General features: G+C 56.5%; 1 long non-coding RNA gene across 1 annotated transcript; it reads right to left on the bottom strand.

The window, feature by feature from the left end:
* Positions 1–3740: 3740 nt before the first annotated feature.
* On the bottom strand, positions 3741–6288 carry LOC133161189 (uncharacterized). The gene is made up of 3 exons (XR_009716025.1): positions 5253–6288; positions 4709–5028; positions 3741–4484 (listed from the first exon to the last, which is right to left on the bottom strand). It is a non-coding gene; the product is annotated as an uncharacterized LOC133161189 (long non-coding RNA).
* Between the last annotated feature and the right edge of the window lie 8712 nt (positions 6289–15000).

Raw genomic sequence — 15000 nt, 5'->3', positions numbered from 1 at the left:
ACTGGACCCTATTTGGCCCGCGGACCGGCTTGCGTCGCTTCCTTGAATGCTTAACCGCCTTTCGAGCTGCCATGCCGGGCTTGAGTTAGTGGTTTGCGCCCGGTACTTTACTGGACCCTATTTGGCCCGCGGACCGGCCGGCGTCGCTTCCTTGAATGCTTAGCCGCCTTTCGAGCTGCCATGCCGGGCTTGAGTTAGTGGTTTGCGCCCGGTACTTTACTGGACCCTATTTGGCCCGCGGACCGGCCGGCGTCGCTTCCTTGAATGCTTAGCCGCCTTTCGAGCTGCCATGCCGGGCTTGAGTTAGTGGTTTGCGCCCGGTACTTTACTGGACCCTATTTGGCCCGCGGACCGGCCGGCGTCGCTTCCTTGAATGCTTAGCCGCCTTTCGAGCTGCCATGCCGGGCTTGAGTTAGTGGTTTGCGCCCGGTACTCTACGTTAAAAGTCAGGCGGAACGGCCCCAAAGCTCCAGACGGAAGTCCGAGAAAAGCTCCATGGTTGGTTAAAAATGCTTACCCGCCTCCCTGGAACCCCAATCGGGCGTAAAATGTTAGGCGGAACGGCTCTGAAGCTCCAGACGGAAGTCCGAGAAAAGCTCCATGGTTGGTTAAAAATGCTTACCCGCCTCCCTGGAAGCCCAATCGGGCGTAAAATGTTAGGCGGAACGGCTCTGAAGCTCCAGACGGAAGTCCGAGAAAAGCTCCATGGTTGGTTAAAAATGCTTACCCGCCTCCCTGGAACCCCAATCGGGCGTAAAATGTTAGGCGGAACGGCTCTGAAGCTCCAGACGGAAGTCCGAGAAAAGCTCCATGGTTGGTTAAAAATGCTTACCCGCCTCCCTGGAACCCCAATCGGGCGTAAAATGTTAGGCGGAACAGCTCTGAAGCTCCAGACGGAAGTCCGAGAAAAGCTCCATGGTTGGTTAAAAATGCTTACCCGCCTCCCTGGAACCCCAATCGGGCGTAAAATGTTAGGCGGAACGGCTCTGAAGCTCCAGACGGTGCTTCCTTGAATGCTTATCCGCCTTTCGAGCTCTCCTGCCCGGCGTGGGTTTCGCGTCCGCGCCCGGTACATTATGGAAGCCAAAAAAAAAAAAAAAAATTCTAAGTGCGAGTGGGACCGGCCTGGGGGGCTTCCTTGAAAGCCCATCCGCCCTCCGAGCTCTCCCACCGGTCGTGGGTTGGCGTCCGCCACTGCTCAAAGCGAACTTCAAATCATCTGCTTAATAATGTGGAACGCCATTCTTGAGTAGTTTTTCCTTAATGTGGGCTCAACTGGCCGGTAATCATCACCGGTGTCTGAAATTGATCTCAGTTATCCAAAGAGCCCTCACACGGAATACCGTCCATGAGTTTAATTGAAAAACAAAAAATTTAATCTTTCTGACACTTAAATACGATTTGCATAATAATTTGGAACAGGGTGTAGACTTCCAGCGGACCGCGCGCGGCTCGGCTGACGGCGCAGCGCGATCTGGTACGAAACACGCCCCGTGCAGAGTTCCAGGCGGCCGGGAAGACATTTAAGCGCTGCCGCTGCCGCTGCGGCGGGGAGTTGCCGTCCTCCGGTGGACACGACGAGTAAATACACCAGCAATCGCACACACACACCGTGTTCCAAATTATTATGCAAGTGATATTTATCTCAGATTTTCCCAAAATAGTCAGCGGTGGTTCCTTGAAATGTTACCCGGCTTTCAAGCTCTCCTGCCCGGCGTGAGTTTCGCGTCCGCGCCCCCTCTTTGGCTCCGCGGTGGTTCCTTGAAATGTTACCCGGCTTTTCACCGTGTTCCAAATTATTATGCAAGTGATATTTATCTCAGATTTTCCCAAAATAGTCAGCGGTGGTTCCTTGAAATGTTACCCGGCTTTCAAGCTCTCCTGCCCGGCGTGAGTTTCGCGTCCGCGCCCCCTCTTTGGCTCCGCGGTGGTTCCTTGAAATGTTACCCGGCTTTTGAGCTCTCCTGCCCGGCGTGAGTTTCGCGTCCGCGCCCCCTCTTTGGCCGGCGGATTTTTCAATCAAAAACAAACAAGTTACATTTTAACATAGGAGCCTTTATTTAACATCAGCTTCACAATCCTTGCATCCATTGACCTTGTGAGATTTTGGACAGTTTCTGGTTGAATGTCTTTGCAGGATTTGAGAATAGCCTCCCAGAGCTGCTGTTTGGAAGTGAACTGCCTCCCACCCTCGTAGATCTTCTGCTTGACGATGCTCCAAAAGTTTTCAATAGGATTGAGGTCAGGGGAGGATGGTGGCCACACCATCAGCTTCTCCCCTTTCAGTCCCATATTAGCCAAAGCTGCTGAAGTATTTCTTGCAGCATGAGATGGTGCATTGTCGTGCATGAAGATGATTTTGCTCCGGAAAGCACGGTTCTTCCTGTTGTACCATGGACGAAAGTGGTCACTCAGAAACTCCACATACGTTACAGACGTCATTTTCACGCCTTCAGGGACCCTAAAGGGGCCAAGCAGCTCTCTCCCCATGATTCCGGCCCAAAACATGACTCCGCCACCTCCTTGCTGACGCCGCAGCCTTGTTGGGCTATCGTGGCCGTCCACCAACCATCCACGACTCCATCCATCTGTAAAGTCAAGTCAAATCAAGTTTATTTGTATAGCCCTAAATCACAAGCAGTCTCAAAGGGCTTCACATAGACAGAAATTGACAATTATTCTAAATTTCTACACCTACCTGGACCGTCGAGTGTTGCACGACACTCATCAGTGAACAGGACCGTCTGAAAATTAGTCTTCATGTAATCCTGGGCCCACTGCAGCCGTTTCTGCTTGTTCGCGTTGTTGAGGGGTGGCCGAATGGAGGGTTTCCGCATAACTGCGAGGCTCTGTAGGATCCTGCACCTCGACGTTCGTGGGACTTGACTGGCACGTGCGGCGTCGAATATTTGTTTGCTAGTACGTAGCGGCATGCTAGCAGCCACCCTCTTGATTCGACGTTTTTGTCTTGCAGAAATCTTTCTCGGTGTGCCTTTGTCTGCACGAACACGCGTGTGCTCCGAATCAGCGACGAATTTCTTCAAAGTTCGATGGTCGCGCTTAAGCTTTCGTGCAATATCGAATGTCTGCATACCTTGTCCAAGGCATCGAACGATTTCACGCTTCTCGACAGCAGAGAGATCCTTTTTCCTCCCCATGGTTGAACGAAATGGCCGAACGCTTAAAAACGCGGAACTTAAATAGACTTGTTAATTACTACAATTGCGCTCACCTGGCAGACTACCATGGACTGTACCATGACTGAGGGTGATTTCAGTACTTGAAAAACAAAAAATGTAATCTTTATGACACTTAAATACATTTTGCATAATAATTTGGAACACGGGACCGTGTTCCAAATTATTATGCAAAGGATATTTATCTCAGATTTTCCTAAATAGCTTCCTTGAAATGTTACCCGGCTTTTGAGCTCTCCTGCCCGGCGTGGGTTTGCGTCAGCGCCCGGTAACATTATGGAAGCTAAAAGAAAGAAAAAAGAAACAAATCTAAGTGCGATTGCTGGTGTCTAAATACATTTTGCATAATAATTTGGAACACGGGACCGTGTTCCAAATTATTATGCAAGTGATATTTATCTCAGATTTTCCTAAATAGCTTTACTCGTCGTGCCGACCGGAGGGAGGCCACTCCCCGCCGCAGCTGAACAGTCATCCCGGCCTAGTGGAGGTCTGCGCAGGGGGGTCTTCCTTGAAATCTTAGCCGCCTTCCGAGCTCTCCTGCCGGGCGTGGGTTTGCGTCAGCGGCCGGTGTCATTTACTCGTCGTGCCGACCGGAGGGAGGCCACTCCCCGCCGCAGCTGAACAGTCATCCCGGCCTAGTGGAGGTCTGCGCAGGGGGGGTCTTCCTTGAAATCTTAGCCGCCTTCCGAGCTCTCCTGCCGGGCGTGGGTTTGCGTCAGCGCCCGGTAACATTATGGAAGCTAAAAGAAAGAAAAAAGAAACAAATCTAAGAGCAAGTGCTGGTGTATTTACTCGTCGTGTCCACCGGAGGGAGGCAACTCCCCGCCGCAGCTGCAGAGGCAGCTTTGAAAAGTCATCCTGGCCTAGTGGAGGTCTGCGCAGGGGGGGTCTTCCTTGAAATCTTAGCCGCCTTCCGAGCTCTCCTGCCGGGCGTGGGTTTGCGTCAGCGGCCGGTGTCATTTACTCGTCGTGCCGACCGGAGGGAGGCCACTCCCCGCCGCAGCTGAACAGTCATCCCGGCCTAGTGGAGGTCTGCGCAGGGGGGGTCTTCCTTGAAATCTTAGCCGCCTTCCGAGCTCTCCTGCCGGGCGTGGGTTTGCGTCAGCGGCCGGTGTCATTTACTCGTCGTGCCGACCGGAGGGAGGCCACTCCCCGCCGCAGCTGAACAGTCATCCCGGCCTAGTGGAGGTCTGCGCAGGGGGGGTCTTCCTTGAAATCTTAGCCGCCTTCCGAGCTCTCCTGCCGGGCGTGGGTTTGCGTCAGCGCCCGGTAACATTATGGAAGCTAAAAGAAAGAAAAAAGAAACAAATCTAAGAGCAAGTGCTGGTGTATTTACTCGTCGTGTCCACCGGAGGGAGGCAACTCCCCGCCGCAGCTGCAGAGGCAGCTTTGAAAAGTCATCCTGGCCTAGTGGAGGTCTGCGCAGGGGGGGTCTTCCTTGAAATCTTAGCCGCCTTCCGAGCTCTCCTGCCGGGCGTGGGTTTGCGTCAGCGGCCGGTGTCATTTACTCGTCGTGCCGACCGGAGGGAGGCCACTCCCCGCCGCAGCTGAACAGTCATCCCGGCCTAGTGGAGGTCTGCGCAGGGGGGGTCTTCCTTGAAATCTTAGCCGCCTTCCGAGCTCTCCTGCCGGGCGTGGGTTTGCGTCAGCGGCCGGTGTCATTTACTCGTCGTGCCGACCGGAGGGAGGCCACTCCCCGCCGCAGCTGAACAGTCATCCCGGCCTAGTGGAGGTCTGCGCAGGGGGGGTCTTCCTTGAAATCTTAGCCGCCTTCCGAGCTCTCCTGCCGGGCGTGGGTTTGCGTCAGCGCCCGGTAACATTATGGAAGCTAAAAGAAAGAAAAAAGAAACAAATCTAAGAGCAAGTGCTGGTGTATTTACTCGTCGTGTCCACCGGAGGGAGGCAACTCCCCGCCGCAGCTGCAGAGGCAGCTTTGAAAAGTCATCCTGGCCTAGTGGAGGTCTGCGCAGGGGGGGTCTTCCTTGAAATCTTAGCCGCCTTCCGAGCTCTCCTGCCGGGCGTGGGTTTGCGTCAGCGGCCGGTGTCATTTACTCGTCGTGCCGACCGGAGGGAGGCCACTCCCCGCCGCAGCTGAACAGTCATCCCGGCCTAGTGGAGGTCTGCGCAGGGGGGGTCTTCCTTGAAATCTTAGCCGCCTTCCGAGCTCTCCTGCCGGGCGTGGGTTTGCGTCAGCGGCCGGTGTCATTTACTCGTCGTGCCGACCGGAGGGAGGCCACTCCCCGCCGCAGCTGAACAGTCATCCCGGCCTAGTGGAGGTCTGCGCAGGGGGGGTCTTCCTTGAAATCTTAGCCGCCTTCCGAGCTCTCCTGCCGGGCGTGGGTTTGCGTCAGCGCCCGGTAACATTATGGAAGCTAAAAGAAAGAAAAAAGAAACAAATCTAAGAGCAAGTGCTGGTGTATTTACTCGTCGTGTCCACCGGAGGGAGGCAACTCCCCGCCGCAGCTGCAGAGGCAGCTTTGAAAAGTCATCCTGGCCTAGTGGAGGTCTGCGCAGGGGGGGTCTTCCTTGAAATCTTAGCCGCCTTCCGAGCTCTCCTGTCCGGCGTGGGTTTGCGTCAGCGGCCGGTGTCATTTACTCGTCGTGCCGACCGGAGGGAGGCCACTCCCCGCCGCAGCTGAACAGTCATCCCGGCCTAGTGGAGGTCTGCGCAGGGGGGGTCTTCCTTGAAATCTTAGCCGCCTTCCGAGCTCTCCTGCCGGGCGTGGGTTTGCGTCAGCGCCCGGTAACATTATGGAAGCTAAAAGAAAGAAAAAAGAAACAAATCTAAGAGCAAGTGCTGGTGTATTTACTCGTCGTGTCCACCGGAGGGAGGCAACTCCCCGCCGCAGCTGCAGAGGCAGCTTTGAAAAGTCATCCTGGCCTAGTGGAGGTCTGCGCAGGGGGGGTCTTCCTTGAAATCTTAGCCGCCTTCCGAGCTCTCCTGTCCGGCGTGGGTTTGCGTCAGCGGCCGGTGTCATTTACTCGTCGTGCCGACCGGAGGGAGGCCACTCCCCGCCACAGCTGAACAGTCATCCCGGCCTAGTGGAGGTCTGCGCAGGGGGGGTCTTCCTTGAAATCTTAGCCGCCTTCCGAGCTCTCCTGCCGGGCGTGGGTTTGCGTCAGCGGCCGGTGTCATTTACTCGTCGTGTCCACCGGAGGGAGGCCACTCCCCGCCGCAGCTGCAGCGGCAGCTTTGAAACGTCATCCCGGCCCCCTGGAACTGTGCGCGGGGGGGGCGATGCGTCCCGTGCGAGGTACCAGGTCGCGCTGCGCCGTCTGCCTGGCCGCTTTGGGCCCGCTGGAAGTCTATTAAAGCTCCGCGATCTCCGCCTCGGTGCTTAAAAAGCGTCCATCCGCTCTCCTGGAGCTTTTTTCGGTCATCTCGTCCGCGTGCACGGCCTGCCGGTGGCACCGGCTGGAGCTCCGCAAAAAGCTCCATTTCTGTTAAAAATGCTTAGCCGCGTCCCTGGAAGCCCAATCGGGCGTAGAAAGTGAGGGGGAAGGCCCCCAAAGCACCGGCTGGAAGTCCCAAAAAAGCTCCATGATTGGTCAAAAATGCTTAGCCGCGTCCCTGGAAGCGTAATCGGGCGTAAAAAGTGAGGCGGACCGGCCCTGGAGCTCCGTGTGGAGGTCCTCAAAAAGCTCCATAACGTGTTAAAAATGCTTAGCCGCGTCCCTGGAAGCGTAATCGGGCGTAAAATGTTAGGCGGAACGCCCCTGGAGAAAAAACAATCCGCTCCTGGTACCTAAAATTTTCTCCAGCGGCGGGCTCGGAGTCTCATCTTTCTCCTGGCCGAGAAAAGAGCACTTTCCCCCGGACACCGAACCAGTCAACGTCCCCCTCCTGAGTGGACAAAAAAAATCCACTCCTGGTACCTAAGATTTTCTCCAGCGGCGGGCTTGGGACGAAAATGAATCTTCCTCCCGAAATTAAACCACTATAGGCGGACGCCAGCCCCAAGCACCAGCCCGCATAATAATTTGGAACACGGCACCGTGTTCCAAATTATTATGCAAATCTAATCGGGCGTAAAAAGTGAGGCGGACCGGCCCTGGAGCTCCGTGTGGAGGTCCTCAAAAAGCTCCATAACGTGTTAAAAATGCTTAGCCGCGTCCCTGGAAGCGTAATCGGGCGTAAAAAGTGAGGCGGACCGGCCCTGGAGCTCCGTGTGGAGGTCCTCAAAAAGCTCCATTTCTGTTAAAAATGCTTAGCCGCGTCCCTGGAAGCCCAATCGGGCGTAGAAAGTGAGGGGGAAGGCCCCCAAAGCACCGGCTGGAAGTCCCAAAAAAGCTCCATGATTGGTCAAAAATGCTTAGCCGCGTCCCTGGAAGCGTAATCGGGCGTAAAAAGTGAGGCGGACCGGCCCTGGAGCTCCGTGTGGAGGTCCTCAAAAAGCTCCATAACGTGTTAAAAATGCTTAGCCGCGTCCCTGGAAGCGTAATCGGGCGTAAAATGTTAGGCGGAACGCCCCTGGAGAAAAAAAAATCCGCTCCTGGTACCTAAAATTTTCTCCAGCGGCGGGCTCGGAGTCTCATCTTTCTCCTGGCCGAGAAAAGAGCACTTTCCCCCGGACACCGAACCAGTCAACGTCCCCCTCCTGAGTGGACAAAAAAAATCCACTCCTGGTACCTAAGATTTTCTCCAGCGGCGGGCTTGGGACGAAAATGAATCTTCCTCCCGAAATTAAACCACTATAGGCGGACGCCAGCCCCAAGCACCAGCCCGCATAATAATTTGGAACACGGCACCGTGTTCCAAATTATTATGCAAATCTAATCGGGCGTAAAAAGTGAGGCGGACCGGCCCTGGAGCTCCGTGTGGAGGTCCTCAAAAAGCTCCATAACGTGTTAAAAATGCTTAGCCGCGTCCCTGGAAGCGTAATCGGGCGTAAAAAGTGAGGCGGACCGGCCCTGGAGCTCCGTGTGGAGGTCCTCAAAAAGCTCCATTTCTGTTAAAAATGCTTAGCCGCGTCCCTGGAAGCCCAATCGGGCGTAGAAAGTGAGGGGGAAGGCCCCCAAAGCACCGGCTGGAAGTCCCAAAAAAGCTCCATGATTGGTCAAAAATGCTTAGCCGCCTCCCTGGAAGCCTAATCGGGCATAAAAAGTTAGGCGGAACGGCCCCAAAGCTCCACACGGAAGTCCCAAAAAAGCTCCATGATTGGTCAATAATGCTTAGCCGCCTCCCTGGAAGCCTAATCGGGCATAAAAAGCTAGGCGGAACGGCCCCAAAGCTCCACACGGAAGTCCCAAAAAAGCTCCATGATTGGTCAATAATGCTTAGCCGCCTCCCTGGAAGCCTAATCGGGCATAAAAAGCTAGGCGGAACGGCCCCAAAGCTCCACACGGAAGTCCCAAAAAAGCTCCATGATTGGTCAATAATGCTTAGCCGCCTCCCTGGAAGCCTAATCGGGCATAAAAAGCTAGGCGGAACGGCCCCAAAGCTCCACACGGAAGTCCGAAAAAAGCTCAAAAATCTTCTAAGTGCCAACGGCTCATTCGCCGTAATGTGTCCGCTCCGCGCTGGTTCCCCGGTCGGCCGCAAATAGCGCAAAATCAGCCTCACGGAAGTTCGAAAAAAGCTCAAAAATTTTCCAAGTGCCAACGGCTCATTCGCCGTAATGTGTCCGCTCCGCGCTGGTTCCCCGGTCGGCCGCAAATAGCGCAAAATCAGCCTCACGGAAGTTCGAAAAAAGCTCAAAAATTTTCTAAGTGCCAACGGCTCATTCGCCGTAATGTGTCCGCTCCGCGCTGGTTCCCCGGTCGGCCGCGAATAGCGCAAAAATCAGCCTAAGTGCAGTACCAACCTTGGCGTGTTGGTGCGCCAGAGTACGATGAGTTGGTCCCCCTAGTCACTGTACTCATTACCTTTACCCCCTAATCGCAAAATATAGTCAGAACGTATATGCAGAAGACTATTTTTTTCTTTTTTAAAATTTTTCTAAGTGCCAGCGGATGCTGGCACACGAACTGTCCGAGCTACGACGGTTCTCCGGTCGGACAGCGAGGGTGAAAAAGCGGTCCTAAAATCACCGAGGGCTGCCGCACAAGTTGTCCGAGTGGCGACGGTTCCCCGGTCGGCCACGAATGTCGAAAATTCGGCCTCTCCACCACGGAGGTCGGTGAGAATTTCAGAATATTTTCTAAGTGCGAGCGTGGGCTGCCGCACAACTTGTCCGAGTGGCGACGGTTCCCCGGTCGGATCCGAATGTCGAAAATTCGGCCTCTCCACCACGGAGGTCGGTGAGAATTTCAGAATATTTTCTAAGTGCGAGCGTGGGCTGCCGCACAACTTGTCCGAGTGGCGACGGTTCCCCGGTCGGATCCGAATGTCGAAAATTCGGCCTCTCCACCACGGAGGTCGGTGAGAATTTCAGAATATTTTCTAAGTGCCAGCGTGGGCTGCCGCACAAGCTGTCCGAATTGCGACGGTTCTCCTTTCGGACCCGAATCGCAAAAATTCGGCCTCTCCACCACGGAAGTCGGTGAGAATTTCAGAATATTTTCTAAGTGCCAGCGTGGGCTGCCGCACAAGCTGTCCGAATTGCGACGGTTCTCCTTTCGGACCCGAATCGCAAAAATTCGGCCTCTCCACCACGGAAGTCGGTGAGAATTTCAGAATATTTTCTAAGTGCCAGCGTGGGCTGCCGCACAAGCTGTCCGCTTTGCCTGGTTCCCTCGGTCGGCCACAAACAGCGAAAAATCAGCCTCTCCTTCTGGAGCTCGCGCCAACTTTGGCGAATATTTTCTAAGTGCCAACGGCTCTTGCGCCGTAATGTGTCCGCTTTGCCTGGTTCCCTCGGTCGGCCACGAATGGCGAAAAATCAGCCTCTCCTTCTGGAGCTCGCGCCAACTTTGGCGAATATTTTCTAAGTGCCAACGGCTCTTGCGCCGTAATGTGTCCGCTTTGTCTGGTTCCCTCGGTCGGCCACAAACAGCGCAAAATCAGCCTCTCCTTCTGGAGCTCGCGCCAACTTTGGCGAATATTTTCTAAGTGCCAACGGCTCTTGCGCCGTAATGTGTCCGCTTTGCCTGGTTCCCTCGGTCGGCCACGAATGGCGAAAAATCAGCCTCTCCTTCTGGAGCTCGCGCCAACTTTGGCGAATATTTTCTAAGTGCCAACGGCTCTTGCGCCGTAATGTGTCCGCTTTGTCTGGTTCCCTCGGTCGGCCACAAACAGCGCAAAATCAGCCTCTCCTTCTGGAGCTCGCGCCAACTTTGGCGAATATTTTCTAAGTGCCAACGGCTCTTGCGCCGTAATGTGTCCGCTTTGCCTGGTTCCCTCGGTCGGCCACGAATGGCGAAAAATCAGCCTCTCCTTCTGGAGCTCGCGCCAACTTTGGCGAATATTTTCTAAGTGCCAACGGCTCTTGCGCCGTAATGTGTCCGCTTTGTCTGGTTCCCTCGGTCGGCCACAAACAGCGCAAAATCAGCCTCTCCTTCTGGAGCTCGCGCCAACTTTGGCGAATATTTTCTAAGTGCCAACGGCTCTTGCGCTGTAATGTGTCCGCTTTGCCTGGTTCCCTCGGTCGGCCACGAATGGCGAAAAATCAGCCTCTCCTTCTGGAGCTCGCGCCAACTTTGGCGAATATTTTCTAAGTGCCAACGGCTCTTGCGCAGTAATGTGTCCGCTTTGTCTGGTTCCCTCGGTCGGCCACAAACAGCGCAAAATCAGCCTCTCCTTCTGGAGCTCGCGCCAACTTTGGCGAATATTTTCTAAGTGCCAACGGCTCTTGCGCCGTAATGTGTCCGCTTTGTCTGGTTCCCTCGGTCGGCCACGAATGGCGAAAAATCAGCCTCTCCTTCTGGAGCTCGCACCAACTTTGGCAAATATTTTCTAAGTGCCAACGGCTCTTGCGCCGTAATGTGTCCGCTTTGTCTGGTTCCCTCGGTCGGCCACAAACAGCGAAAAATCAGCCTCTCCTTCTGGAGCTCGCGCCAACTTTGGCGAATATTTTCTAAGTGCCAACGGCTCTTGCGCCGTAAAGTGTCCGCTTTGCCTGGTTCCCTCGGTCGGCCGCACAAAGCGAAAAATCAGCCTCTCCTTCTGGAGCTCGCGCAAGTGCCAACGGCTCTTGCGCAGTAAAGTGTCCGCTTTGCCTGGTTCCCTCGGTCGGCCACAAATGGCGAAAAATCAGCCTCTCCTTCTGGAGCTCGCGCCAACTTTGGCGAATATTTTCTAAGTGCCAACGGCTCTTGCGCCGTAAAGTGTCCGCTTTGTCTGGTTCCCTCGGCCGGCCGCACATAGCGAAAAATCAGCCTCTCCTTCTAGAGCTCGCGCAAGTGCCAACGGCTCTTGCGCCGTAAAGTGTCCGCTTTGCCTGGTTCCCTCGGTCGGCCGCACAAAGCGAAAAATCAGCCTCTCCTTCTGGAGCTCGCGCCAACTTTGGCGAATATTTTCTAAGTGCCAACGGCTCTTGCGCCGTAATGTGTCCGCTTTGTCTGGTTCCCTCGGTCGGCCGCACATAGCGAAAAATCAGCCTCTCCTTCTGGAGCTCGCGCAAGTGCCAACGGCTCTTGCGCCGTAAAGTGTCCGCTTTGCCTGGTTCCCTCGGTCGGCCGCACAGAGCGAAAAATCAGCCTCTCCTTCTGGAGCTCGCGCCAACTTTGGCGAATATTTTCTAAGTGCCAACGGCTCTTGCGCCGTAATGCGTCCGCTTTGTCTGGTTCCCTCGGTCGGCCGCACATAGCGAAAAATCAGCCTCTCCTTCTGGAGCTCGCGCCAACTTTGGCGAATATTTTCTAAGTGCCAACGGCTCTTGCGCAGTAATGTGTCCGCTTTGTCTGGTTCCCTCGGTCGGCCGCAAATAGCGAAAAACCAGCCTCTCCTTCTGGAGCTCGCGCCAACTTTGGCGAATATTTTCTAAGTGCCAACGGCTCTTGCGCAGTAATGTGTCCGCTTTGTCTGGTTCCCTCGGTCGGCCACAAATAGCGAAAAATCGGCCTCTCCTTCTGGAGCTCGCGCCAACTTTGGCGAATATTTTCTAAGTGCCAACGGCTCTTGCGCAGTAATGTGTCCGCTTTGTCTGGTTCCCTCGGTCGGCCACAAATAGCGAAAAATCGGCCTCTCCTTCTGGAGCTCGCGCCAACTTTGGCGAATATTTTCTAAGTGCCAACGGCTCTTGCGCAGTAATGTGTCCGCTTTGTCTGGTTCCCTCGGTCGGCCACAAATAGCGAAAAATCGGCCTCTCCTTCTGGAGCTCGCGCCAACTTTAGCGAAAATTTTCTAAGTGCCAACGGCTCTTGCGCCGTAATGTGTCCGCTCCGCGCTGGTTCCCCGGTCGGCCGCAAATAGCGCAAAATCAGCCTCTCGCCCTTCAGGTACCAGGCGTTGGGGTACCAGGGGTAAGTGCAGTACCAGCTTTGGTCTGTTGGTGCGCCAGAGTACGATGAGTTGGTCCCCCTAGTCACTGTACTCATTACCTTTACCCCCAAATCGCAAAATATAGTCAGAACGAGTGTGGGGAACACAAGTTTTGGCCCCGAGAACCAGGCGGCTGGTGTCTCTAGCGATGTGTTCCCCCCCAAAAAGTGTTCACATGCTCGGACAGCGAACCTAGGAGCTACCGCAAAGCACTCTGGAAGTGCAAGAGCGAAAAATGTTCTAAGTACAAAAACTCTCGAAAATTTTCAAAGTGTCACAGTGCTCGAAAATTTTCAAAGTGCTACATGCTTTCCATCCAAGGAAGGAATAGTGGAGGACCGGCCGCCTCCTTAAACACAAGCCGGCGGAACGACGGGGAGGACCGGCCGCCTCCTTAAACACAGGCCGGTGGAACGTTTGGCAGAATTCTTCTCGTGGAGGACCGGCCGCCTCCTTAAACACAAGCCGGCGGAACGACGGGGAGGACCGGCCTCCTCCTTAAACACAGGCCGGTGGAACGTTTGGCAGAATTCTTCTCGTGGAGGACCGGCCGCCTCCTTAAACACAAGCCGGCGGAACGACGGGGAGGACCGGCCGCCTCCTTAAACACAGGCCGGTGGAACGTTTGGCAGAATTCTTCTCGTGGAGGACCGGCCGCCTCCTTAAACACAGGCCGGTGGGAACGGTTGGCAGAATTGCGTGACGGCCGCCTGCTCCCGGCGTCCGCACGTGAACGAACACCCCCTCCCGGGGACGGCCGTCTGCTCCCGACCGCCGTCCTTCACCCCCTCACCTTCCGGACCCCCGTCTGCTCCCGGCGGGCCTCCGAGTACCCCCACCTTCTCCCGAACTGACCGACAGGCAATGAGACCCGCCTTGGTAGGGCCCCCACCGGCCCCGGCTCGCGCCGGCGTTGGGTGGACGGTTCCTCCCCACTTGCGGGTCGCTCTCCACGGAGGACCGGTCGCCTCACTAAACATAGGCCGGGCGAAAATCTGCGAATGTTATACATCCAAGGAGGGAGGACCGGCCGCCTCCTTAAACCACCGGCCGGGCGAAAATATGCGAATGTTATACATCCAAGGAGGGAGGACCGGTCGCCTCACTAAACATAGGCCGGGCGAAAATCTGCGAATGTTATACATCCAAGGAGGGAGGACCGGCCGCCTCCTTAAACCACCGGCCGGGCGAAAATCTGCGAATGTTATACATCCAAGAAAGGAAGGAAGGAGGGAACCGGCCGCCTCCTTAAACACAGGCCGGGCGAAAATCTGCGAATCTTATCCATCCAAGGACGGAGGACCGGCCGCCTCCTTAAACACAGGCCGGTGGGAACGGTTGGCAGAATCGCGTGACGGCCGCCTGCTCCCGGCGTCCGCACGTGAACGAACACCCCCTCCCGGGGACGGCCGTCTGCTCCCGGCCGCCGTCCTTCACCCCCCTCAGCTTCCGGACCCCCGTCTGCTCCCGGCGGGCCTCCGAGTACCCTCCCCTTCTCCCGAACTGACCGACTGGCACTCATGACCCGCCTTGGTAGGGCCCCCACCGGCCCCGGCTCGCGCCGGCGTTGGGTGGACGGTTCCTCCGCACTTGCGGGTCGCACTCTAGCGCCTCGGCCGCCGCGAGAGCGTGCGCTACGCGCCGCCCCCGCAGGCCTTGGCGCGACCGAACGGCAGCGAGACCGAGACGCCCCGAATCACCCACCTAGAGGAAATCAACGGAGGCCGAGCGCGCGATCCGATTGCGGCACGCCGCGTGGGTGTCCGCCGGCCGCGCCGGTCTACCGCGAATGCTGTTTCTCAAACCCTTGCCTAACCAGACGGCACCGCGGGATGTGTTGTCGCAACTCTGCTCGACTATCCGAATAGGCTTTCCCGACTACCGCGTTGCGGGAGGCGTCTTTCGTGCCGCCGGTGGCGTATGACCTTCCGCGAGAGGCGTGCGGGCTCGGGGGGGCCGCAACGACCGAGTCTGACTCGGACGGGGCGCAGCTTCCCTCCCGGTCGCAGCAATAAGCGCCGAACGCAGCGTTGGTCACCAGCCACCCCGGCGGGTTCGTCGGGAGCGCCGGTACCCTTCCGTAGCTAGTTGCCAGCTGGCCACAGCGGGCCGCACCGACCGAGTCTGACTCGGACGGGGCGCAGCTTCCCGTCTGGGTGACAGCGGCGCTGAGAACGGCGGGGCGGCCGGAACCCCTTCGACCCCCCGGCTCCCACCAGTGTCGATCAAACTCCGCATCCTGGCCGTAGCGCGAGACCGGCGGGCCGCAACGACCGAGTCTGACTCGGACGGGGCGCAGCTTCCCGCTTGGGCCTCGGCGCGCGCGCCTCGCGCGGGCAAGTCGCCGGCACAGCGCCGCGCCCCCGACCCCCGCTTTACGGAAACGAAGCGAGCCTCAGCGGGCCGCAACGACCGAGTCTGACTCGGACGGGGCGCAGC

The sequence above is a fragment of the Syngnathus typhle genome, linkage group LG10 (assembly GCF_033458585.1).
Source record: "Syngnathus typhle isolate RoL2023-S1 ecotype Sweden linkage group LG10, RoL_Styp_1.0, whole genome shotgun sequence".
Taxonomy (NCBI): Eukaryota; Metazoa; Chordata; class Actinopteri; order Syngnathiformes; family Syngnathidae; genus Syngnathus; species Syngnathus typhle.
This window is presented reverse-complemented; position numbering and strand designations above follow the sequence as displayed.